This window comes from Acipenser ruthenus, chromosome 32, assembly GCF_902713425.1.
Source record: "Acipenser ruthenus chromosome 32, fAciRut3.2 maternal haplotype, whole genome shotgun sequence".
NCBI lineage: Eukaryota > Metazoa > Chordata > Actinopteri > Acipenseriformes > Acipenseridae > Acipenser > Acipenser ruthenus.
Window position 1 is genome coordinate 11,379,568 of NC_081220.1, and position 25,037 is coordinate 11,404,604.

The 25,037-nt window shown below is 45.6% G+C and overlaps 9 non-coding genes and 2 pseudogenes across 9 annotated transcripts; 5 read left to right on the forward strand and 6 right to left on the reverse strand.

Moving 5' to 3' along the window:
- The first annotated feature begins 888 nt into the window (after window positions 1–888).
- trnaf-gaa (transfer RNA phenylalanine (anticodon GAA)) lies at window positions 889–961 on the forward strand. The gene has a single exon. It is a non-coding gene; the product is annotated as a tRNA-Phe (tRNA).
- A 136-nt stretch (window positions 962–1,097) lies between these two features.
- Window positions 1,098–1,171, reverse strand: trnan-guu (transfer RNA asparagine (anticodon GUU)). Its single transcript has one exon. It is a non-coding gene; the product is annotated as a tRNA-Asn (tRNA).
- A 2,312-nt stretch (window positions 1,172–3,483) lies between these two features.
- On the reverse strand, window positions 3,484–3,556 carry trnav-uac (transfer RNA valine (anticodon UAC)). The gene has a single exon. It is a non-coding gene; the product is annotated as a tRNA-Val (tRNA).
- Window positions 3,557–3,693: 137 nt separating this feature from the next.
- LOC131703474 (small nucleolar RNA U3) lies at window positions 3,694–3,892 on the forward strand (annotated as a pseudogene).
- Window positions 3,893–5,205: 1,313 nt separating this feature from the next.
- trnaf-gaa (transfer RNA phenylalanine (anticodon GAA)) lies at window positions 5,206–5,278 on the forward strand. The gene has a single exon. It is a non-coding gene; the product is annotated as a tRNA-Phe (tRNA).
- Window positions 5,279–5,414: 136 nt separating this feature from the next.
- On the reverse strand, window positions 5,415–5,488 carry trnan-guu (transfer RNA asparagine (anticodon GUU)). Its single transcript has one exon. It is a non-coding gene; the product is annotated as a tRNA-Asn (tRNA).
- Window positions 5,489–7,800: 2,312 nt separating this feature from the next.
- Window positions 7,801–7,873, reverse strand: trnav-uac (transfer RNA valine (anticodon UAC)). The gene has a single exon. It is a non-coding gene; the product is annotated as a tRNA-Val (tRNA).
- A 137-nt stretch (window positions 7,874–8,010) lies between these two features.
- On the forward strand, window positions 8,011–8,209 carry LOC131703475 (small nucleolar RNA U3; annotated as a pseudogene).
- A 1,312-nt stretch (window positions 8,210–9,521) lies between these two features.
- Window positions 9,522–9,594, forward strand: trnaf-gaa (transfer RNA phenylalanine (anticodon GAA)). The gene has a single exon. It is a non-coding gene; the product is annotated as a tRNA-Phe (tRNA).
- Window positions 9,595–9,729: 135 nt separating this feature from the next.
- On the reverse strand, window positions 9,730–9,803 carry trnan-guu (transfer RNA asparagine (anticodon GUU)). The gene has a single exon. It is a non-coding gene; the product is annotated as a tRNA-Asn (tRNA).
- A 2,523-nt stretch (window positions 9,804–12,326) lies between these two features.
- On the reverse strand, window positions 12,327–12,408 carry trnas-uga (transfer RNA serine (anticodon UGA)). The gene has a single exon. It is a non-coding gene; the product is annotated as a tRNA-Ser (tRNA).
- Window positions 12,409–25,037: the final 12,629 nt, after the last annotated feature.

The window sequence follows — 25,037 nt, forward strand, 5'->3', positions numbered from 1 at the left end:
AGGTGTCGGTTCAAATCCTCCTCTGACAGTTCAATTTTATTTATTCTTAAAAGGAATAAATGTGTTCATTTTACTATAAAAGATTGTTTCAAGGAAATCAACAGCTGATACCAAACTCTTGTCAGAACGCAATACCATTTTAATTTCCATTTTAATTCAGACTAAAATAGCGTTCCTAACACAGATTGCATTTGGTTGTAAACAGACTACTCGTTGAAGTCAATGAAAAATATTTTGTCCAAACATGTATTTAACTTGTTTTAATATTAAAAATAATATATTAAATTGAATAACATCTCCGTCGGCCACTGGATCGAGGTCTCAGGCTGGGATGCGGACCTTTGAGAACAGTATAAACGATCTATTAGTGGAAGAAGCTTACATCAGAAATGCCCTCGTTTAACATGCTAGGATGATCGACATCGGCATTCTCCAATTGCTGTTTACATGTTATAACACGTTATGAGTACGAATACAAAGTTGGACACTTTCCTTGTAAGTGGGGGTAAGCACAATTTATTTTCAGATGTAATGTCTTTATTTAAGCTCAATCTAGTCCTGCGTAATGCAAATCACATTACTATATTTTTATATTAGTCAAGGCCTATGTAAAGTGTTCTTAAATTGTTTTAACATTATCATTGATCAATTTGATGATCCGCTTTCTTTTCTCCCAATACGGTATGCAAAGTATGCAACTTTTCTGCCCACTTTGATCATAGGCAGTTTTATCCCCCCGTTTCGGCTGAAAACCGCATCTGGGTGAAAACTTAAAGTGTTTCGAAACGCATTTGTAAAGGCATCGGATTCTATTGTGTTGCCGAGCTGTTGATCGTTTCTCATAATACACAGGTTTACTGGGGTGACAAAAAACGCAAGTCTTGTCAAGCCGAAATAGCTCAGTTGGGAGAGCGTTAGACTGAAGATCTAAAGGTCCCTGGTTCGATCCCGGGTTTCGGCAAATAGCAAGACTATTTTTGTTTTGTATTATTTTGAACTGAAAAATAGAGCGGTTTTGTTTTTGTTCTGTTTAATTGGAAGAAATAACAACGTATCAGAGTGCCATTTTCTAATGTGATTAAGAAATGCAAAAACATCGTCCCTGGGTGGGCTTGAACCACCAACCTTTCGGTTAACAGCCGAACGCGCTAACCAATTGCGCCACAGAGACAAATCGGCTCGACCGAACCTGAGACCACATCTAAGAAGAAAGCAACACGGCAGAAAAGTCTGTAATCACAATTAAATGTATGCAACCCAATGCAAGCAAACTTCAAGCCTTTTATATTTATTCCCATGTATGTAGTCTGCCATTTGCAAATTCAATAAATAAATAAATTAACTAAATAGCACATTTTTCGACGAGAGGTATGTTTTCAGTTTCTTCAAAAAGTAGTCTCAGCTCGTTGATTCAGTCGCTTTAAAATCCACCTCTGTTCCGATGCATCAGCGCTGTGTGCTGTGGCTTGAGCTTGTTTGACGAAGCAGGAAATGCAAAAATGCTAAAACCTGTTATTGCATCACATGACAGACTTAAGGTATACTTCAACGTCTTGGCTGTCTCAAGTTAGTTGGTATTGTTAATGTAACACCTCGTTGTTGCCCAGTCATTGTATCATATTAATGAAGTAGAGCTTGCCACTTCTCAGCACCGAGCTGACAATGAGTGTTGTTTTCGGGCACCTGCTGGCTGCTAGTGATGACCACTCCAATCTTCAGTCAGGGGGTTGTTGAAGGAAGGGGACACATTTTGAGTGTGCATCTCATACTGGTTTAAATCAATAAGCAAATTTCAAATTGATCATTGATAATGTTGAAACTATTTAAGAACTCTTTCAATAGGACTTGACTAATATAAAAAATATAGTAATGTGATTTGCACTACGCAGGACTTGATTGTGCTTAAATAAAGACATAACATCTGAAAATAACTTGTGCTTACCCCCACTTACAAGGAAAGGGTCAAACTTTGTATTCGTTCTCATAACGTGTTAGAAAATGTAAACAGCAGTTGGAGAATGCCGAAGTCGATCATCCTAGCATGTTTAACGAGAGCATTTCTCATGTAAGCTACTTCCAGTCATAGATCGTTTATACTGTTCTCAATGGTCCGTATCCCAGCCTGAGACCACGATCCAGTGGCCGACGGAGATGTTTTTCAAAGTAATATGTTATTTGGAATATTAAAACAATCAAGTTAATTACATGTTTGTACACACAGTATTTTCCAGTGACTTCAACAAGTAGTCTGTTTACAACAAAAATACAATCTGTGTTAGGAACACTATTTTAGTCCGATTTAAAAAAGAAATTAAAATGGTATTGAGTGCTGACAAGAGTTTGGTATCAGCTGTTGATTTCATTGAAACAATCTTTATAGTAAAATGAACACATTTATTCCTCTGGTCGTGTATTGTCTCGCTGACTGCTATCCACCTGGAAGTCACCTAAAGGATAAGGCACTGGCCTCCTAAACCAGGGATTATGGTTTCGTCAGTTTTATTTAAAACAGTGTGTGTGTATTTGTTCTTGGTCTGTGATATATGTGGTCTGTGTTTATAGATCTTGGCACGTTGCACCAAGTAGTCGTGGCCAAGTGGTTAAGGTGATGGGCTTGAACTCTGTTGGCGTTGTGTCCCTTTTTATGTCTTCGTTGTTAATTCTTAAATGCCTGTTCAGCTTAAAGGTATCAATTATTACTTGCTGTACATTAAATTCGTCCAAACTAGTATTTGCAAACACATTACAAAATTAAATGGTGTGGAATAGAAACAAAGAAGGCTTTGACCTCGACGTGATTTGAACATAAACCTTCTGATCTGGAGTCAGACGCGCTACCGTTGCGCCACGAATTCCTGCCGTAGTGCATGCTTGTTATGCAATGCTAGAGTGCACAGCAAGCATGCCAAAGGCATGCTAAGTCCGATGCTGATACTTGGAAAACACTCGGTATCACCAGGGTCATGGGAAACAGCCGACTCAATATTTGTTCGTAGTCTGCAGGGCTATGAAGTTGTCGGAAGTGTGTTTGATTCTCAGCTTAAAAGTAAAGAAAACATAAAACAAAGCGATTTGCTTTTATAATGTTTATTATTTGAAACGTGGGCATAAACACAGTTGTACTGGCTGGGAATCGTCTCGGGTCAATTACTTGGAAAGCAGCTATGCTGACCAATATATCACCAACGAGGGAAAGCTGGCAGTACTGAGTGACACAGATGACGGATTTTCTCAGCGCGTCTCCTCTGAATGCGCACTGGCACAAAGGGGCTTTGATCATCTAATGACGTGACAGAATGCAATAATGTATTGGGTTAATTTACCAACAAAAGAAACATAAATAAAAGTGTATGTATTTTTTGTGAATAAACTATCTTGCTTCTACGATGGGACCAGAGACCTTACATCCGCAATCTAATGATCGGCCAAACCCAGAACTACCTTGTCTTGACCAGGGAGTCATATTGTAAAAACAAACTGAAGTGGTTCCACTGGGGATCGAACCCAGGACCTTCTGCGTGTAAAGCAGACGTGATAACCACTACACTATGGAACCTTGTCAGAACGTGAGTTTTGTGTTTGAAACGCATTGGCAATTATTAACATTACTATGAACAAAATATTCTAGAAAGGAAACCGAATCAGACACCATCATGCCGGGAGTAGGGAAGTTGTTTTACCCACATATTTGTTAAGACTATACTTTCAGGGATCATTTCTATAGTTTATTTCTAGTGAAATGCGTTGCTAGTGTCTGGTCTCGCTAACCATAACGAGGAGTTACAGTGTTTTCTTCTGAGCGCGAAGCGGGACTTGAATGCTATTTCACTTTAGCTGTTCTTGATCATTGATGAACATTCCGCTCTCTTTTGGGATCGAGCCCCACGTTGGACTTCCTTTTTAAATACAAAATGTAGATGTTTCTTCGAGGCAACAGAGCAATATCTGATTCTGTTCACACTGTATACAGTATTGCAACAAAATTACTTTTTGGTCGTTGTCATATAGCAATTGCTATTGTAAAATGCGTGCATCGTTTATAGTTATAACGATATTGAAATAAATAGTCTTACTTTTGTGGGTTGGCTTTAAACCGTTTCTGTTTTAACACTTGTCATTACATCATTCATGGAGCAACAGTTGGTATGTGCGTAATAAACCCGATCGGGCCTTGATATAACCCTAGGCTGTGCTGAAATAAATAATGCGGTTTTCTGCTGTAATGAACGCAGTTTGTCAGGATGGTCGAGTGGTCTAAGGCGCTAGACTTAAGGACTCTGTCTTTCCAAAGAATTCTGTGTTCTGGTCTCCAAGTGGAGGTGTCGGTTCAAATCCTCCTCTGACAGTTCAATTTTATTTATTCTTAAAAGGAATAAATGTGTTCATTTTACTATAAAAGATTGTTTCAAGGAAATCAACAGCTGATACCAAACTCTTGTCAGAACGCAATACCATTTTAATTTCCATTTTAATTCAGACTAAAATAGCGTTCCTAACACAGATTGCATTTGGTTGTAAACAGACTACTCGTTGAAGTCAATGAAAAATATTTTGTCCAAACATGTATTTAACTTGTTTTAATATTAAAAATAATATATTAAATTGAATAACATCTCCGTCGGCCACTGGATCGAGGTCTCAGGCTGGGATGCGGACCTTTGAGAACAGTATAAACGATCTATTAGTGGAAGAAGCTTACATCAGAAATGCCCTCGTTTAACATGCTAGGATGATCGACATCGGCATTCTCCAATTGCTGTTTACATGTTATAACACGTTATGAGTACGAATACAAAGTTGGACACTTTCCTTGTAAGTGGGGGTAAGCACAATTTATTTTCAGATGTAATGTCTTTATTTAAGCTCAATCTAGTCCTGCGTAATGCAAATCACATTACTATATTTTTATATTAGTCAAGGCCTATGTAAAGTGTTCTTAAATTGTTTTAACATTAGCATTGATCAATTTGATGATCCGCTTTCTTTTCTCCCAATACGGTATGCAAAGTATGCAACTTTTCTGCCCACTTTGATCATAGGCAGTTTTATCCCCCCGTTTCGGCTGAAAACCGCATCTGGGTGAAAACTTAAAGTGTTTCGAAACGCATTTGTAAAGGCATCGGATTCTATTGTGTTGCCGAGCTGTTGATCGTTTCTCATAATACACAGGTTTACTGGGGTGACAAAAAACGCAAGTCTTGTCAAGCCGAAATAGCTCAGTTGGGAGAGCGTTAGACTGAAGATCTAAAGGTCCCTGGTTCGATCCCGGGTTTCGGCAAATAGCAAGACTATTTTTGTTTTGTATTATTTTGAACTGAAAAATAGAGCGGTTTTGTTTTTGTTCTGTTTAATTGGAAGAAATAACAACGTATCAGAGTGCCATTTTCTAATGTGATTAAGAAATGCAAAAACATCGTCCCTGGGTGGGCTTGAACCACCAACCTTTCGGTTAACAGCCGAACGCGCTAACCAATTGCGCCACAGAGACAAATCGGCTCAACCGAACCTGAGACCACATCTAAGAAGAAAGCAACACGGCAGAAAAGTCTGTAATCACAATTAAATGTATGCAACCCAATGCAAGCAAACTTCAAGCCTTTTATATTTATTCCCATGTATGTAGTCTGCCATTTGCAAATTCAATAAATAAATAAATTAACTAAATAGCACATTTTTCGACGAGAGGTATGTTTTCAGTTTCTTCAAAAAGTAGTCTCAGCTCGTTGATTCAGTCGCTTTAAAATCCACCTCTGTTCCGATGCATCAGCGCTGTGTGCTGTGGCTTGAGCTTGTTTGACGAAGCAGGAAATGCAAAAATGCTAAAACCTGTTATTGCATCACATGACAGACTTAAGGTATACTTCAACGTCTTGGCTGTCTCAAGTTAGTTGGTATTGTTAATGTAACACCTCGTTGTTGCCCAGTCATTGTATCATATTAATGAAGTAGAGCTTGCCACTTCTCAGCACCGAGCTGACAATGAGTGTTGTTTTCGGGCACCTGCTGGCTGCTAGTGATGACCACTCCAATCTTCAGTCAGGGGGTTGTTGAAGGAAGGGGACACATTTTGAGTGTGCATCTCATACTGGTTTAAATCAATAAGCAAATTTCAAATTGATCATTGATAATGTTGAAACTATTTAAGAACTCTTTCAATAGGACTTGACTAATATAAAAAATATAGTAATGTGATTTGCACTACGCAGGACTTGATTGTGCTTAAATAAAGACATAACATCTGAAAATAACTTGTGCTTACCCCCACTTACAAGGAAAGGGTCAAACTTTGTATTCGTTCTCATAACGTGTTAGAAAATGTAAACAGCAGTTGGAGAATGCCGAAGTCGATCATCCTAGCATGTTTAACGAGAGCATTTCTCATGTAAGCTACTTCCAGTCATAGATCGTTTATACTGTTCTCAATGGTCCGTATCCCAGCCTGAGACCACGATCCAGTGGCCGACGGAGATGTTTTTCAAAGTAATATGTTATTTGGAATATTAAAACAATCAAGTTAATTACATGTTTGTACACACAGTATTTTCCAGTGACTTCAACAAGTAGTCTGTTTACAACAAAAATACAATCTGTGTTAGGAACGCTATTTTAGTCCGATTTAAAAAAGAAATTAAAATGGTATTGAGTGCTGACAAGAGTTTGGTATCAGCTGTTGATTTCATTGAAACAATCTTTATAGTAAAATGAACACATTTATTCCTCTGGTCGTGTATTGTCTCGCTGACTGCTATCCACCTGGAAGTCACCTAAAGGATAAGGCACTGGCCTCCTAAACCAGGGATTATGGTTTCGTCAGTTTTATTTAAAACAGTGTGTGTGTATTTGTTCTTGGTCTGTGATATATGTGGTCTGTGTTTATAGATCTTGGCACGTTGCACCAAGTAGTCGTGGCCAAGTGGTTAAGGTGATGGGCTTGAACTCTGTTGGCGTTGTGTCCCTTTTTATGTCTTCGTTGTTAATTCTTAAATGCCTGTTCAGCTTAAAGGTATCAATTATTACTTGCTGTACATTAAATTCGTCCAAACTAGTATTTGCAAACACATTACAAAATTAAATGGTGTGGAATAGAAACAAAGAAGGCTTTGACCTCGACGTGATTTGAACATAAACCTTCTGATCTGGAGTCAGACGCGCTACCGTTGCGCCACGAATTCCTGCCGTAGTGCATGCTTGTTATGCAATGCTAGAGTGCACAGCAAGCATGCCAAAGGCATGCTAAGGCCGATGCTGATACTTGGAAAACACTCGGTATCACCAGGGTCATGGGAAACAGCCGACTCAATATTTGTTCGTAGTCTGCAGGGCTATGAAGTTGTCGGAAGTGTGTTTGATTCTCAGCTTAAAAGTAAAGAAAACATAAAACAAAGCGATTTGCTTTTATAATGTTTATTATTTGAAACGTGGGCATAAACACAGTTGTACTGGCTGGGAATCGTCTCGGGTCAATTACTTGGAAAGCAGCTATGCTGACCAATATATCACCAACGAGGGAAAGCTGGCAGTACTGAGTGACACAGATGACGGATTTTCTCAGCGCGTCTCCTCTGAATGCGCACTGGCACAAAGGGGCTTTGATCATCTAATGACGTGACAGAATGCAATAATGTATTGGGTTAATTTACCAACAAAAGAAACATAAATAAAAGTGTATGTATTTTTTGTGAATAAACTATCTTGCTTCTACGATGGGACCAGAGACCTTACATCCGCAATCTAATGATCGGCCAAACCCAGAACTACTTTGTCTTGACCAGGGAGTCATATTGTAAAAACAAACTGAAGTGGTTCCACTGGGGATCGAACCCAGGACCTTCTGCGTGTAAAGCAGACGTGATAACCACTACACTATGGAACCTTGTCCGAACGTGAGTTTTGTGTTTGAAACGCATTGGCAATTATTAACATTACTATGAACAAAATATTCTAGAAAGGAAACCGAATCAGACACCATCATGCCGGGAGTAGGGAAGTTGTTTTACCCACATATTTGTTAAGACTATACTTTCAGGGATCATTTCTATAGTTTATTTCTAGTGAAATGCGTTGCTAGTGTCTGGTCTCGCTAACCATAACGAGGAGTTACAGTGTTTTCTTCTGAGCGCGAAGCGGGACTTGAATGCTATTTCACTTTAGCTGTTCTTGATCATTGATGAACATTCCGCTCTCTTTTGGGATCGAGCCCCACGTTGGACTTCCTTTTTAAATACAAAATGTAGATGTTTCTTCGAGGCAACAGAGTAATATCTGATTCTGTTCACACTGTATACAGTATTGCAACAAAATTACTTTTTGGTCGTTGTCATATAGCAATTGCTATTGTAAAATGCGTGCATCGTTTATAGTTATAACGATATTGAAATAAATAGTCTTACTTTTGTGGGTTGGCTTCAAACCGTTTCTGTTTTAACACTTGTCATTACATCATTCATGGAGCAACAGTTGGTATGTGCGTAATAAACCCGATCGGGCCTTGATATAACCCTAGGCTGTGCTGAAATAAATAATGCGGTTTTCTGCTGTAATGAATGCAGTTTGTCAGGATGGTCGAGTGGTCTAAGGCGCTAGACTTAAGGACTCTGTCTTTCCAAAGAATTCTGTGTTCTGGTCTCCAAGTGGAGGTGTCGGTTCAAATCCTCCTCTGACAGTTCAATTTTATTTATTCTTAAAAGGAATAAATGTGTTCATTTTACTATAAAAGATTGTTTCAAGGAAATCAACAGCTGATACCAAACTCTTGTCAGAACGCAATACCATTTTAATTTCCATTTTAATTCAGACTAAAATAGCGTTCCTAACACAGATTGCATTTGGTTGTAAACAGACTACTCGTTGAAGTCAATGAAAAATATTTTGTCCAAACATGTATTTAACTTGTTTTAATATTAAAAATAATATATTAAATTGAATAACATCTCCGTCGGCCACTGGATCGAGGTCTCAGGCTGGGATGCGGACCTTTGAGAACAGTATAAACGATCTATTAGTGGAAGAAGCTTACATCAGAAATGCCCTCGTTTAACATGCTAGGATGATCGACATCGGCATTCTCCAACTGCTGTTTACATGTTATAACACGTTATGAGTACGAATACAAAGTTGGACACTTTCCTTGTAAGTGGGGGTAAGCACAATTTATTTTCAGATGTAATGTCTTTATTTAAGCTCAATCTAGTCCTGCGTAATGCAAATCACATTACTATATTTTTATATTAGTCAAGGCCTATGTAAAGTGTTCTTAAATTGTTTTAACATTAGCATTGATCAATTTGATGATCCGCTTTCTTTTCTCCCAATACGGTATGCAAAGTATGCAACTTTTCTGCCCACTTTGATCATAGGCAGTTTTATCCCCCCGTTTCGGCTGAAAACCGCATCTGGGTGAAAACTTAAGTGTTTCGAAACGCATTTGTAAAGGCATCGGATTCTATTGTGTGGCCGAGCTGTTGATCGTTTCTCATAATACACAGGTTTACTGGGGTGACAAAAAACGCAAGTCTTGTCAAGCCGAAATAGCTCAGTTGGGAGAGCGTTAGACTGAAGATCTAAAGGTCCCTGGTTCGATCCCGGGTTTCGGCAAATAGCAAGACTATTTTTGTTTTGTATTATTTTGAACTGAAAAATAGAGCGGTTTTTTTTTGTTCTGTTTAATTGGAAGAAATAACAACGTATCAGAGTGCCATTTTCTAATGTGATTAAGAAATGCAAAAACATCGTCCCTGGGTGGGCTTGAACCACCAACCTTTCGGTTAACAGCCGAACGCGCTAACCAATTGCACCACAGAGACAAATCGGCTCAACCGAACCTGAGACCACATCTAAGAAGAAAGCAACACGGCAGAAAAGTCTGTAATCACAATTAAATGTATGCAACCCAATGCAAGCAAACTTCAAGCCTTTTATATTTATTCCCATGTATGTAGTCTGCCATTTGCAAATTCAATAAATAAATAAATTAACTAAATAGCACATTTTTCGACGAGAGGTATGTTTTCAGTTTCTTCAAAAAGTAGTCTCAGCTCGTTGATTCAGTCGCTTTAAAATCCACCTCTGTTCCGATGCATCAGCGCTGTGTGCTGTGGATTGAGCTTGTTTGACGAAACAGGAAATGCAAAAATGCTAAAACCTGTTATTGCATCACATGACAGACTTAAGGTATACTTCAACGTCTTGGCTGTCTCAAGTTAGTTGGTATTCTTAAAGTAACACCTCGTTGTTGCCCAGTCATTGTATCATATTAATGAAGTAGAGCTTGCCACTTCTCAGCACCGAGCTGACAATGAGTGTTGTTTTCGGGCACCTGCTGGCTGCTAGTGATGACCACTCCAATCTTCAGTCAGGGGGTTGTTGAAGGAAGGGGACACATTTTGAGTGTGCATCTCATACTGGTTTAAATCAATAAGCAAATTTCAAATTGATCATTGATAATGTTGAAACTATTTAAGAACTCTTTCAATAGGACTTGACTAATATAAAAAATATAGTAATGTGATTTGCACTACGCAGGACTTGATTGTGCTTAAATAAAGACATTACATCTGAAAATAACTTGTGCTTACCCCCACTTACAAGGAAAGGGTCAAACTTTGTATTCGTTCTCATAACGTGTTAGAAAATGTAAACAGCAGTTGGAGAATGCCGAAGTCGATCATCCTAGCATGTTTAACGAGAGCATTTCTCATGTAAGCTACTTCCAGTCATAGATCGTTTATACTGTTCTCAATGGTCCGTATCCCAGCCTGAGACCACGATCCATTGGCCGACGGAGATGTTTTTCAAAGTAATATGTTATTTGGAATATTAAAACAATCAAGTTAAATACATGTTTGGACACACAGTATTTTTCAGTGACTTCAACAAGTAGTCTGTTTACAACAGAAAATACAATCGTCTTAGGAACGCTATTTTAGTCCGATTTAAAAAAGAAATTAAAATGGTATTGAGTGCTGGCAAGAGTTTGGTATCAGCTGTTGATTTCATTGAAACAATCTTTATAGTAAAATCAACAAATTTATTCCTCTGGTCGTGTATTGTCTCGCTGACTGCTATCCATCTGGAAGTCACCTAAAGGATAAGGCACTGGCCTCCTTAACCAGGGATTATGGTTTCGTCAGTTTTATTTAAAACAGTGTGTGTGTATTTGTTCTTGGTCTGTGATATATGTGGTCTGTGTTTATAGATCTTGGCACGTTGCACCAAGTAGTCGTGGCCAAGTGGTTAAGGTGATGGGCTTGAATTCTGTTGGTGTTGTGTCCCTTTTTATGTCTTCGTTGTTAATTCTTAAATGCCTGTTCATCTTAAAGGTATCAATTATTACTTGCTGTACATTAAATTCTTCCAAACTAGTATTTGCAAACACATTACAAAATTAAATGGTGTGGAATAGAAACAAAGAAGGCTTTGACCTCGACGTGATTTGAACACGCAACCTTCTGATCTGGAGTCAGACGCGCTACCGTTGGGCCACGAATTCCTGCAGTAGTGCATGCTTGTTATGCAATGCTAGAGTGCACAGCAAGCATGCCAAACGCATGCTAATTCCGATGCTGATACTAGGAAAACACTCGGTATCACCAGGGTCAAGGGAAACAGCCGACTCAATATTTGTTCGTAGTCAGCAGGGCTATGAAGTTGTCAGAAGTGTGTTTGATTCTCAGCTTAAAAGTAAAGAAAACATAAAATAATGCAATTTGCTTTTATGATGTTTATTATTTGAAACGTGGGCATAAACACAGTTGTACTGGCTGGGAATCGTCTCGGGTCAATTACTTGGAAAGCAGCTATGCTGACCAATATATCACCAACGAGGGAAAGCTGGCAGTACTGAGTGACACAGATGACGGATTTTCTCAGCGCGTCTCCTCTGAATGCGCACTGGCACAAAGGGGCTTTGATCATCTAATGACATGAAATACATGAAAGTCACCGCAAGCCTGCACCTCACCACATCCTTCACACTGTAAAACTGCCTCATTATGACCAGGCCTCTAATTATGCCTTTCCAATACTTTGAATGTGTTATTGTTCAGTTTAACATGAGAACAACTTGGTAGAACAATCATAATGTCCGCAGGATTTATTTTCCTCGGGTTTCCTTGGCTAATAACGCCAAGGTCGCGGGTTCGATCCCCGTACGGGCCACGGCTTTTCTTCTTTAAAGAAACCACAGCATTTGTAATGGTGCCAAAATGAACATTCTTTAACAAAATGAACCGAAGCGATATGAAGTACAACCAGTAATATTTCAGACTTCCTGAGCTTTAAACATGTATTAACAATGAACACATACAATCAATTAAAAATAAAGCTTACGTAGTCGGCAGGATTCGAACCTGCGCGGGGAAACCCCAATGGATTTCAAGTCCATCGCCTTAACCACTCGGCCACGACTACATGCTCGCACGGTTAGTTGTGAAAATATCCAAAAGATGTAAATGGCTCCCGCAGTAATGTTGTAGATGGCAGTATAGGCTAACTAATGAACCCAAGTCAAATGCCTTTGTTGAAACTCTGTCAGATTTGTACAAGGCAAGCACACGTGGGAAAAGTAAATACAATATACTTTCTGTTAACGTTCATAATAATGAATACATCTTTATTTCAAAATACGTAGCTATTTAACTGATCTTTTCAAAACACCCCCATCCACAAAAACAAAGTATTTATTTATTTCAACTGAAAAACTGACTTGCTTCATGGCTGCTGCCAGAGCACTCGAGCACGTTCTGGCTAGCGTGAGCGGACTAAGCAGATAACAAGATCTACAAAATATCACATGCCAATAAAACTTACCATAATTATGTTCATTTTATTATTATTTATTTAGCAGACGCCTTTATCCGTGGCGACTTACAGAGACTAGGGTGTGTGAACTATGCATCAGCTGTAGAGTCACTTACATTTACATCTCACCCAAAAAACGGAGCACAAGGAGGTTAAGTGACTTGCTCAGGGTCACACAATGAGTCAGTGGCTGAGGTGAGATTTGTACCGGGGGACCTCCTGGTTACAAGCCCTTTATCTTTAACCACTGGACCACACAGCCACCTATAACAAAATCACACCCCACATGGGACTCAAAACCACAATCCATGGCTTAGAAAGCCAGTGCCTTATCCATTAGGCCACAATGGCTGACACGAAAAGCACATTTGGTAGTAATAAAGAAAGTGGGAACAATAGTATCGTGGTTTAATACATCATATCCAAGCCATCGTTGGTGTTCAAACACAGCAGAGTGTTACATTGGGAAAGGGCCGTACTTGTCAGTACTTATTTGACATTCATTTGGGAAGATTTAAGATTGTGAAGAAGTTTAAATATGCTGCGTATTTGCGCATTGGGAACCTTACATAATTAGGTTTTTGATTAATGCCACTTTCTTACAGACAGTAATCAAGGTGACGATACAAGACCAGGGCCAATAAAGCAGTTATTTTCCTGTCCTTTCATTACCATATTCTAGTGTGCTTGTTCAGAATATGTGTGAATTGTGAAAACGTCTTGCGAATATGTGAACAAAGCCATTATTCACTTTATTGATCACCATTTGGATTAACCGCTATTGGAACACAGATGATTGTGTTAAAGATGTTAATAGACTTTTAATGTACACGCTCCCTTTCAAGTTGAAAATAACCATCAAGGTATTGGACATTGCCGTCAGGTAGTAGGGATTGGCTGAGCTTTATGTCAAAGCTGCCGATAGGCCTCCGCGCAAGCTGCCGTGTAAGCCCGACCCCCTGGGAGCTTACTATACGCAGCGCGCGGAGAGTCACTTCCTCTTTTGCCTTCAGCCTCAGTAGCGGTAGGAATTAGAGCTATTTAACTGATTGTACTCACTAAAGCTTAGGCTTGAGAAGCTGGTTTATCCCCTTCTCCGAGTTTATTTCAGTTATACTCTCCGGAGTTATTATTATTATTATTATTGTTATTGTATTATTATTGAGGATTATATATTGTTTTACTTTATATATTCCTTCTCGCTTTGCTTCGGCATCACGTTCTTCGTGGTTTCCCCGTCTTTCCTCTTTTCTTATAATTTATTGTGCTGGGTTTTTGTATTTTATTGTGTATATATATATTTGTTATATATATATTGTATATATTTTGTCTTTCGGACGCGTGTTGCGTTGGCCTTGGCCCACGCGCATTTTGCATCCTCGGTCTAGCTTAGGCTAGACCGTGTGTGTGTGCGTGTAGTCTGCTCTGCAGTGTTCCCACCCGCGGCGCGTTCCCGCCACGTGGTATTGCACTACACCCTCTTACCTTCTGCAGCGTCCAAAAAAAAAAAAAAAAAAAATTTCCCTTCACTATACAGAGGAAGACAACCACCAACGTGCAAAATCCCCAGCACCTTCAGGTAGGTATTGCACAGCATCAGACGCCGTACCAGCACTTAGCGTCTCCGCTTGGCGGGTCAGCTGACGCTTAGGCGTCCGTGCTAGCGTTCCAAACTCGGTACTCGCGCTTCGGCGCTCGCGCTCCGGCGCTCGCGCTCCGGCGCTTTTGGTGTCAGCGCTTGTGCGCTTGGTGCAGCGCTTCGGCGCTTTGTGCAGCGCTTCTGCGCTTGGTGCTTAGTGCTTCTGCACTTGGGGCTCAGTGCTCGACGCTCGACGCTCGGTGCACGTTCCATCAACGTTGGTGCTCGGTGCTCGACGCTCGGTGCTCGACGCTCGGTGCTCGACGCTCGGTGCTCGATGCTTAGGCGCTCGGTGCTCGGCGCCTCGATGCACGCAACCTCGACGCACGCACCTCGGCACTCGACGCTTCGGCGCTCGACGCCTCGACGCGCGCACCCTCGATGTTTGACGCACGCACCTCGGTGCTCGACGCTTCGGCGCTCGACGCACGCACTTCAGGTGCTTGACGCTGGTGTCCGACGCTTTGGCGTTCGACGCACACACCTCGCGTTTAACGCGACAGTGCTCGACGCACACTCTTGGTGCTTGGCGTCAATACTAGATGCTTCGGCGTTCTACTATGTCTGGGTTCCACCGTTGCGTGACCTGTCAGGCCAAGTTGCCTGCTAGCGACCCTCATGAGGACTGCGTCGCATGCTTGGGGCCGGACCATGCCACATCTGCCCTGGCAGATAGGGCATACTGCCAGCTATGTGCAGGGTTTCAGACACGCACCCTTCGCCAGAGAGCTAGGAAGGCGGTTGGAGGTCGTTCCCCATCCTCGGGCTCGTTCCACACCGTCTCGGCCCCACCATCATCTGTCGTGTCGCTGCCGGCGACGTCTCAGCTCCCTCTGAGCCCATCTTCCCAGCTTACAGCTGGTCAGAGGTCTCCAATTAGACGTGCTCGGGAACGTTCCCGCAGTCCCTCCTCTCGCGGGGCTCGCCCCCGTCGGGAGTCTCGATCCAGATCTCGATCGCCTCGCCGGAGAAGTGGTAGGCGCTATCAGGACACATCTGGGGTGGCTGAGCTCACCTCCAAGATGTCGCAGTTTATGGAGCTCATGATGGGACAATAATCCTTCCTCATGACCCTAGCGAATGTGGCGCCTCGGGCCCCAGAGATGGTAACCGGACCCAGCGCTAGTCAGCCGATGGTTCCTCCACCAGTGCCCCAGGAAGTAGAGTGGGACGCCGATGCTGTCTCAAGGGACGCATCTGACACAGACCCGCTCTTTGAAGACACTGAGGTGGCATCCCAGCACTCTGGGCAGGACGACCCTGAAATGCTGGATACTAATGACCCTATCTGGTCAGTGGTGGAGATGGCAGACCGTCACTTGGGCGTGGACTGGCCTGCGTTAGAGCCAACACGGCGCTCTCTATTTGAGTTGCCATCGGCTCCGCCCCTTCAGTCCAGGATGCTCCCGGCATTCCCGGATTTTATTAAGGAGGTGCAGTCCACCTGGGGAGCTCCGGCCTCCGCCCCTGCGACTTCTCGCAAGGCTTTGGCTTTCACCATGCACGGGGCGAGCGAAGCTGGGTTAGCGTCTTTTCCACCAGTGGGCGCCGCGTTCGCCGCGCTAGTAAAGGCGCCGACATTATCGGGGCTGGCTAAGGACCCTTCCTGCCCTAACAGGCAGTGTAGGACTACGGAGGCCCACCCAAAAAAGGGTTATGCCGCGGCTACAGAGGCAGTTAGACTGTCTAACGTGGCCAGCCTCCTGACAGTCTACCAGGCGGCGCTGATTCGCGACCTGCCTGAGTCCCCATCCGTCGGACTTAGAACCGAGCTGGGTGCAGTTGCGCAGCTTTTGGTTAAGCTGGCTCAGCTGAATGCGCGAGCACAGGGCAGGAGCATTGCTTCCCTTGTGGTGGCAAGGAGGCAGCTCTGGCTCTCTCAGGCCAGGGTACTGGAGCCTGATAAGGCCCCGTTGCTAGATGCTCCTATATCCCCGGGGCACACGTTTGGCCCAGCGGTGGAGGAGATGCTGCAACGCTCCGTCAAGGCGCGTGAGGCGTCGCAGCAGTTGGCTAAGATGTGGCCAAGCAAGCCTTTCCAGCCAAGGCGGCCGCAGGAGCGCCAATGGCGCAGGGCGCCGCCGCAGCAGCAAGCGCACCCACAGGGCAGTAAAACCGTCCCTTTGGGGGTTTAAGCACGCAGCCAACCCGCGTTTGCAAGACCGCAGCGCGGAGGGTGGCGTGCCAGAGGAGGTAGCAGACCACGCCCTCGTGGCTCTGGCCAGGCCCCTCGTGAGCGAGCGCAGCCTAAGCAGCCCTGAGAAACCCCGGCAGCCGTTAACCCACCCCTACACTGTTCCACAGCTCCTGTTCTGGCAACAATGCACCAACGACATCTGGGTGCGCAAAACTATACTCACCGGGTACACCCTTCAATTCCGGTTAACCCCCCCCCCCCCTTCAGGGGAGTGGTGGTAACTGCAGTGAAGGACTCGGTTCAGTCCTCAGCTCTAAATGCAGAAATACAGTCATTGCTCAAGAAGCGTGCCATTCAACTAGTAGACCCTGCTCTGACCGACCAGGGGTTCTACTCCAAGTACTTCCTAGTGCCAAAAAAGGACGGCGGGCTCCGCCCTATTTTAGATCTGCGACTACTGAACAAATACCTATGGGTGTTGTCGTTCAAGATGCTTACGCACAGGCACATTGTCCAGTCTGTCCGGCAAGGTAGACCTCACAGATGCATACTTTCACGTTCCCATCTGTCCGGGTCACAGGAAGTACCTACGTTTCGCATTTCAGAGCAGGGTCTACGAGTTTTGTGTCCTGCCATTCGGCCTGTCTCTAGCTCCTCTAACCTTTTCGAAGTGTATGGACGCCATTTTAGCCCCCTTGCGGGCTCAAGGTATCTGACTGCTGAACTATCTGGACGACTGGCTCGTCTGCGCGCAGTCAAAGGAGCAGTTGGCACAGCACACAGTGATGGTTACAGACCATCTTCAGCGGCTAGGTCTGAAGGTCAATTCAGAAAAGAGCCGCCTTGTGCCGGGCCAACAGACCGAATTCTTGGGTCTGCATCTGGACTCTGTGTCCATGGAAGCGACCCTGTCGACACAAAGAGTTGCCTCACTGGAGCGGTGTCTCACCCTATTCAGGTTGAGAGAAACAGTCAGCATGGAGCTGTGTCAGCGCATGCTGGGGTTGATGGCTGCCGCCTCGCAAGCCCTTCCTTTGGGCTTACTACACCAGAGACCTCTGCAGGCCTGCTTCAATGCCTTCGCGTTGCATCCGCGGAGAGACAAACACCGCAGGTTGAGGGTATCCCGAACCTGCTGGGAAGCACTGCGCTGGTGGAAAGTTCCGTCGAACATCCGCCAGGGCGTATGCTTGGGTCCCATCTTCCGAAGGGAGGTTATTACGACCGACGCTTCCAACCAGGGTTGTTGAGCAGTCTGGAACGGGTCGGGGACTCGCGGAGTGTGGTCAGGACCCTGGAGGTCGGCCCACATCAATACTTTGGAACTTCTTGCCAGTGCTTCTAGGCAAGCACGTGTTAGTGCGGTCAGACAACACCACGGTAGTGGCGTATATCAACCGCCAGGGCGGCTTGCGGTCCCCCGGTCTTCACCGGATGGTAACACGGCTGTTGCTTTGGGCTCAACCACGTTTAGCCACTCTACGGGCGGTTCACCTACCGGGCAGAGTCAATTACGCAGCGAATCTCCTGTCCAGAGGAGGTCCTCTTGCAGGCGAATGGCGTCTTCACCCTCGGGTGGTGGAGCGCATTTGGGACTGGTTTGGCACAGCGCAAGTCGATCTCTTCGCTTCGCGAGAGACCACGCACTGCCCCCTATGGTTCTCGGTGAAGGACCTCGACAGCCCCCTAGGAGTCGATGCACTGGCTCACGAATGGCCGCCAGGGCTCCTGTATGCATTTCCACCGATTTCGATGCTCCCCGCCTTCTTGGAGAAGGTCAGGGTAGAGCAAGCGACAGTGATCCTGATCGCTCCTCAGTGGCCTCGGAGGATATGGTTCCCGAGTCTAGTGCAGTTGTTGCACTGTCGCCCGAGGGAGCTCCCTCTGCGAGCGGACCTGTTGTCCCAAGCCCAAGGAGGGCTATGGCACCCGAAACCCAAGCTCATGCAGCTATGGGCTTGGCCCCTGAGCGGGAGCGCCTGTCAGCCTTAGGGCTTTCGACGGTGGTTATATCCACCATTCAGAGTGCGAGAGCGCCCTCTACTCGGTCGCAATATGCGTATAAGTGGCAATTATTTCAGAGTTGGTGTCTGGCTGAGGGCCATGACCCGGTCTCCTGCCCTATGGCAGTGATATTACAGTTTCTGCAGAAGCTGTTAGATGAGGGTAAGTCTCCCTCTACACTTAAAGTGTATTTGGCCGCTATTTCGGCTTGCCATGTATGCATTGACGGGTTATCACCTGGTTGCCATTTCCTGGCATCTCAGTTCCTAAAGGGCGCAAGATGCTTGCGGCCTCCAAGGTCGACCAGTTTACCGTCATGGAGCCTTGATGTGGTGCTAGAAGCCCTTACCAAGGCACCGTTCGAGCCTCTCCACAGTGTGGATATGAAGTTCGTGTCTATTAAGACTGCGTTTTTGCTGTCAGTGGTGTCAGCAAAACGTGTGGGCGAGTTACATGCACTTTCGGTGCATCCATCATGTACTCGTTTCGCAGGAGACGGTTCTAAGGTCTCCATGCGTCCAAATCCGGCCTTTTTACCTAAGGTCATATCCCCGTTTCACATGAACCAACCAGTCGAGTTGATGGCGTTCCATCCTCCTCCTTTTTCTTCCCCAGAGGAAGAGCGGTTACACATGCTCTGCCCTGTGCGGGCATTGAGGTGTTATATTGATAGCACAAAGACTGTGAGGCAAACAGAACAGCTGTTCATATGCCATGGTTCTAAAATTTTGGGTCAGCCGTTGTCTAAGCAACGCCTTTCTCATTGGATAGTGGATGCTATTCAGTTAGCATATGATTCTATGGGCCTTCCGCCACCAGGGCAGTTGAAGGCACATTCCACTAGGGGTATGGCAACATCCTGGGCCCTCTTTAGAGGGGTGCCGATGTCTGACATTTGCGCTGCAGCCAGTTGGGTTACACCGCATACATTTATGAGGTTCTACCGGTTAAATGTACTGGAATTCTTTGCTCCGTCATTTGGAGCATCTGTGTTGCACTCTATGACGCCTCAGGTTGCGGACGTCTAGAGTGGTTGACAATATGGTGTGACTATTCCACCTTGGGACAGGTGTCATTGCGAGCATAGACGCTGAGGCGCAGCTCCGCATATGTGTAGATGTACTGCCAACGCAGTTGCGTTATGACGTAAGGCTGTCCTACTGCCGAGAATCCTCCCTCGCGACGGCTTGGGTACACTGTTCCCATACCTTGATGGTTATTTTCGACTTGAAAGGGAACGATAGGTTGCGGATGCAACCCCGGTTCCCAGAAAGAGAAAATAACCATCAAGCCGCCAGGTCGCTCTGGAGGCCTTCACGGCCTGAAGGGCAAAAGAGGAAGTGACTCTCCGCGCGCTGCGTATAGTAAGCTCCCAGGGGGGCGGGCTTACATGGCAGCTTGCGCGGAGGCCTATCGGCAGCTTTGACATAAAGCTCAGCCAATCCCTACTGCCTGACGGCAATGTCCCATACCTTGATGGTTATTTTCTCTTTCAGGGAACCGGGGTTGCATCCGCAACTTATCGTTTCGATCCCTCTTGTGAGATTGGCGAGCAGCCATTACTCTTTTCTACTACATGAGGCCTCGTGTAGTTGCAGATACCGTGTGGAGAGCTGTTCTGGTGCTGTAAGGAGACCCCACGGGCCTAGCAGCTCGGCTGAATCGGCTGCATACCCCGGCATCCACCGTGGTTCTCCCGCCGACCTTCGGGCTTGGAACAGCGCCTACCCGGCCCCGATTGACTTGGCACCGGTGTAACCACCTCCGTGCCGACCGCACCCACCATCGGCACCGACTGTCTCGGCACCGAGTGTTCGGCACCGACAGCGTTCTCCTCGGCGCCGATCCCGCCTAGTCGCCATGTCAGTGCAGTCAACTGAGTCCTCCGCTGGTTCCACCAGGGCGACCAGTGCGCGACGAAGCTGCCCAGTCAGGATGAGCACCGGTCCTGCGCCAGATGCTTAGGGGCAGACCATGCGGTCAAAGCACTGGCAGGTGAGTTGGACTGCTCTCCATGCAGGAAGTTCTCCAAAAGAACTGAAAGCAGGAGAGCAGCCCCAACCCCAGCAGAGTATCTCTCCCCAAGCCATGGGAGAATGAGGTCAGTGGTTCAGGGTCCTCCGCAGAGGTCCTCTAGGACCCCACGTCGGATTAGAACTCATGACCCCTTGGGTTACATTTATTTATTACACAAATAATATTATCTCTACATCTGTGAATAACTTATTTTAACATGCTTATGTGTTTTAGTGGTGGGATTTAACTTACCAGCATCAGCCAAATCAATATTGTTGTGCTACATGTATTCATTTATAGCAATATTTATTCAAACATTTTAATAATTTCTATATTTAAAAAAGTATGTATTTCTACGTGTATTTGTTTACATTTGCATTCATGTATTTATTCATTTATAAAATCGTGCTGTGTTTTGTACTTGCTCTTATTAGAACTGAAGTCACTGAGCCCGATCTTGGATAGATTTGCGCACCACTTAAACGGCCGTTATGTGCAAATGCGCATAATTTTCAAAATTTGAAACGTCCTTTTGCGCATCACAATCCATTCTGCGCTGTGCAGAAATAAAATGTATGCATCGCACAATATGGGGGGAGTGATCCTGCTATTTTCAAAAGTATGTGCCAAGCACAAAACCAGTTTTGCGAGGCATAAAATAACGCTTTTAAAAAGCAAGCGTTCACTCCACGCACATCCCCCCAGGACTCACACAAACACGGAACAGCAGGAGCTTTCCAAGGTACCGCTATGGGAAACACCCCGCGAGTGCACAAGACTCCATCCACATCTACAGTGGGACTATTATATGGTGATTACAGGACAGGAATTCAAAAGAACGATTGCGATAGTTGCTTCACTGTTTTAAAAAAAAAAAACGTTTAAAAAACAATCTGCAGGAAGCTGCTATCTCGACCGCTCTTTCAGACTGAAACATTAGGCTACTATTAACTTTTCTAAGCAAGCATTCTTGGTGCTGCAAGAATAGCTCCCAAAAGAGAATGGAGAGTACAGTACGGTATGTGACATAGACCGAGCTGGCAAATACAAAACAACTGTCTGGAGAAGGAGCGGGCTCTGGAGGCAGGGGAGCGTAGCGGAGGTAGAGCCAGTCTTCTAGTGCAGGTGGAGTGGAGAGGTCGAGTGGGGGTGTAGGGAGAGATGAGGGTCTGGAGGTAGCTGGGTGCAGTCTGGTCAAGGCATCTGTAGGCTAGTACAAGAGTCTTGAACTGGATGCGAGTGGTGATCGGGAGCCAGTGGAGCGAGCGGAGTAGTGGACTAGCATGGGCGAAGCGAGGCAGAGAGAACACCAGGCGGGCAGCAGAGTTCTGGATGAGCTGGAGCGGACGGGTGGCGGACGCAGGGAGGCCAGCCAGGAGGGAGTTGCAGTAGTCTAGGCGGGAGAGTACCAGGGCCTGGACCAGGAGCTGGGTAGCATTGTTGGTGAGGAAGGGTTGGATTCTTCGGATGTTGCTGAGGAAGAATCGTCAAATGCGTGCCAGAGTGGAGATGTGCTGGGAATAAGAGAGGCAGGGGTCCAGGGTGACTCCAAGGTTCTTAGCTGAGGAAGAGTGTGGTAGATTCCAGAGGAATAGAGATAGAGAGATCAGAGGAGGGGGAGGAGGAGGGAAAGAAAAGGAGGTCAGATTTAGAGAGGTTGAGTTTGAGGTGATGCAAGTGCATCCAGGAGGAAATAGCAGACAGACAGGTAGAGATACGGGAGGAGATGGTGGAGTCAGAGGTGGGGAAGGAGAGGAAAATCTGAGCATCATCAGCATAGAAATGGTATGAGAAACCATAGGATGCGATGAGGGGGCCCAGGGAGCAGGTGTAGAGAGAGAACAGGAGAGGACCCAAGACTGACCCTTGGGGGACTCTAGTTAAGAGAGGGTGAGGTGTGGAGGTTGCTCCACGCCAGGTTACCTGGTAAGTGCGGTTGGAGAGGTAGGAGGAGAACCAGGCCAGAGCAGTGCCAGAGATCCCCAGGTCAGCAAGAGATGATAGTAGAATAGAGTGATCAACAGTGTCAAAGGCAGCAGAGAGGTCGAGGAGAATTAGGACAGAGGAGAGAGAGGCAGCTCGGGCACATTTAAGTGAGTTGGTGAAAGACAGGAGGGCGGTTTCAGTGGAGTGAGCAGAGCGGAAGCCAGATTGGAGAGGGTCAAGCAGAGAGTGGTTGGACAGGAAAGCAGAGAGCTGGCGGTGTACAGTCCGCTCGAGGGTTTTGGAGAGGAAGGGTAGGAGGGAGACAGGACGGTAGCTCTGGATGGAGGTGGGGTCGAGGGTAGGTTTTTTGAGGAGGGGAGTGATCGAGGCTTTTTTGAAGGCAGAGGGGAAGATACCAGAAACTAGAGATGTGTTGAGGAGGGAGGAGATGAAGGGGAGTAGAGCAGGAGCAGCAGCTTGAAAGAGGTGAGTGGGGAGGGGGTCCAAGGCACACGTGGTGGGTTTGTGACCCTGGAGCAGGGAGTAGAGGTCAGAGTCTGAGAGGGGCAAGAAGGTGGAGAAGGAGGGTGAGTTAGTAGGGGTTGCAGTGGGTGTAGGAGTTGGAGCGGGAGAGGGTGCGGGGGAGGGAGAGGTGTTAAAGAGTTTGCGGATATCTGAGATTTTAGAAGAGAAGAAGGAGGCAAAGTCATCAGGGGAGATAGAGGAGGGAGGAGGAAGGGGGGAGGGTTTAGGAGGGAGGAGAAGGTAGAGAATAGTTTACGTGGGTTGTTAGTGGAGGCTTGGATTACAGATTGGAAATAAGCACATTTAGCAGAGGAGAGAGTAGAGGAGAAGGAGGAGAGGAGAGTGCGGTAAAGGTCTAGGGCAGCAGGGAGGTTACGGCGAGAGGTGACAGTGGGGGTAGGAGGAGCAGGGAGAGGGGGGAGAGACAGAGAAAAAGAGATGAAATAGTGATCATAGAGGTCCAGGGGGTGACAGAGAGGGTGGAGGGGCAGCAGGCCCTGGAGAAGGTGAGGTCCAGTTGACGGCCAGCTTTGTGGGTAGGAGGGGACGGAGAGAGACAGAAGTCGAAGGAGTGCAGGAGAGGGAGGAATCCAGCAGAGTGGCTGGGGTTGGAGAGATGGATGTTGAAGTCACCCAACAGGACAGTCGGGGTAGACAGAGAGGGGAGGGAGGAGAGTAGATAGTCGAGTTCATCCAGAAAGTGAGTGAGAGGCCCAGGGGGGCGGTACAGAACAACGAGCAGGAGTTGACAGGGAAAGGTTAGTTGGACTGCATGAAATTCAAAGGTATTGACAGAGAGCGAGATGAGATCGGAGGGGACAGAAAAGAGTAAGGAGGGAGAGAGGAGAAGACCCGTCCCACCTCCCCGTCCAGTGAGACGCGGGGTATGGGTCAGGACGTAGAGAGAGGACAGGGCAGCAGGAGTAACAGTGTTATCAGGGGACAACCAGGTTTCAGTGAGAGCAAGGAAATCGAGCGAGAGGTGGGAGGCAAAGGCAGATATGAAATCAGCTTTGTTAGCAGAAGAGTGACAGTTCCAGAGTGCACCAGAGAGTGTGCGGGAGGGGGGGGAGAGGCAGAGAAATGAGGTTAGAGGGGTTGGAGGAGCAGCAGCGGAGGGAGGGCAGAGGACGAGGACGAGAGGACAGAACAGGGATGTGAGAGACAGTCATAGCAGGGCAAGCAGGACAAAAGGCACAGTAGGAGCAGTAGGGTGGAGTGTACAGACCTGACTAGTAGATAGCTTCTTCTAGAGCCCAGTTAGGTTTGGATCTATTGGAATAGCGTCTCAGCGCAGGCCTCCCCTTGCTGGACTCCCACAGCTAGACTCCCGGCTCTTTTGTTGAGGCTCTTCTGTTGGCTGGCGCAGAAATAGGCTGCTTAATATAAAAAGAACAACTGCGTGGAAACCAATCAGATAGCAAATCAACTTCTGTACAATTAAACCACTCACCTGGTACTAATCACACACCAACTCAGCTAATTTAAACACCACCTTACAAAGTTACCAAATGTAGTTAATTAAAAATTACTTGAAGCAGGAACTTGCCTATCTGCCTCAGTCCCTGGTTCCTGTAGACTGACCACTATTATATGCCCACCCTTAAATGGGTTCCACCTCACTTTGCAAGGGGACTGGCACAACTGCTAACTGCTCTATTGACAATACTTGTACACACTTCAAAGGGGATCACACCACTACAGGAGACTGTGTGGAGACCAATCCAAATGCAAACAACTCTCTTCAAGTTAATAAACCACCCTCCCTGATAATTACAAATTGCAAATCACCTTATTATTCAAATAACCACACTACCTGGTTTAAAATCACATACACACACTCCTCCCTAAATTGAAACACCAACTAATAATGATACTTAAATTGATAATTAAAAATTAGTAGGAGCAGGACCAATTACCTATCTTGCCTCAGACACTGGTTACCTATAGACTCCCACAGCTAGACTCCCGGCTCTTTTGTTGAGGCTCTTC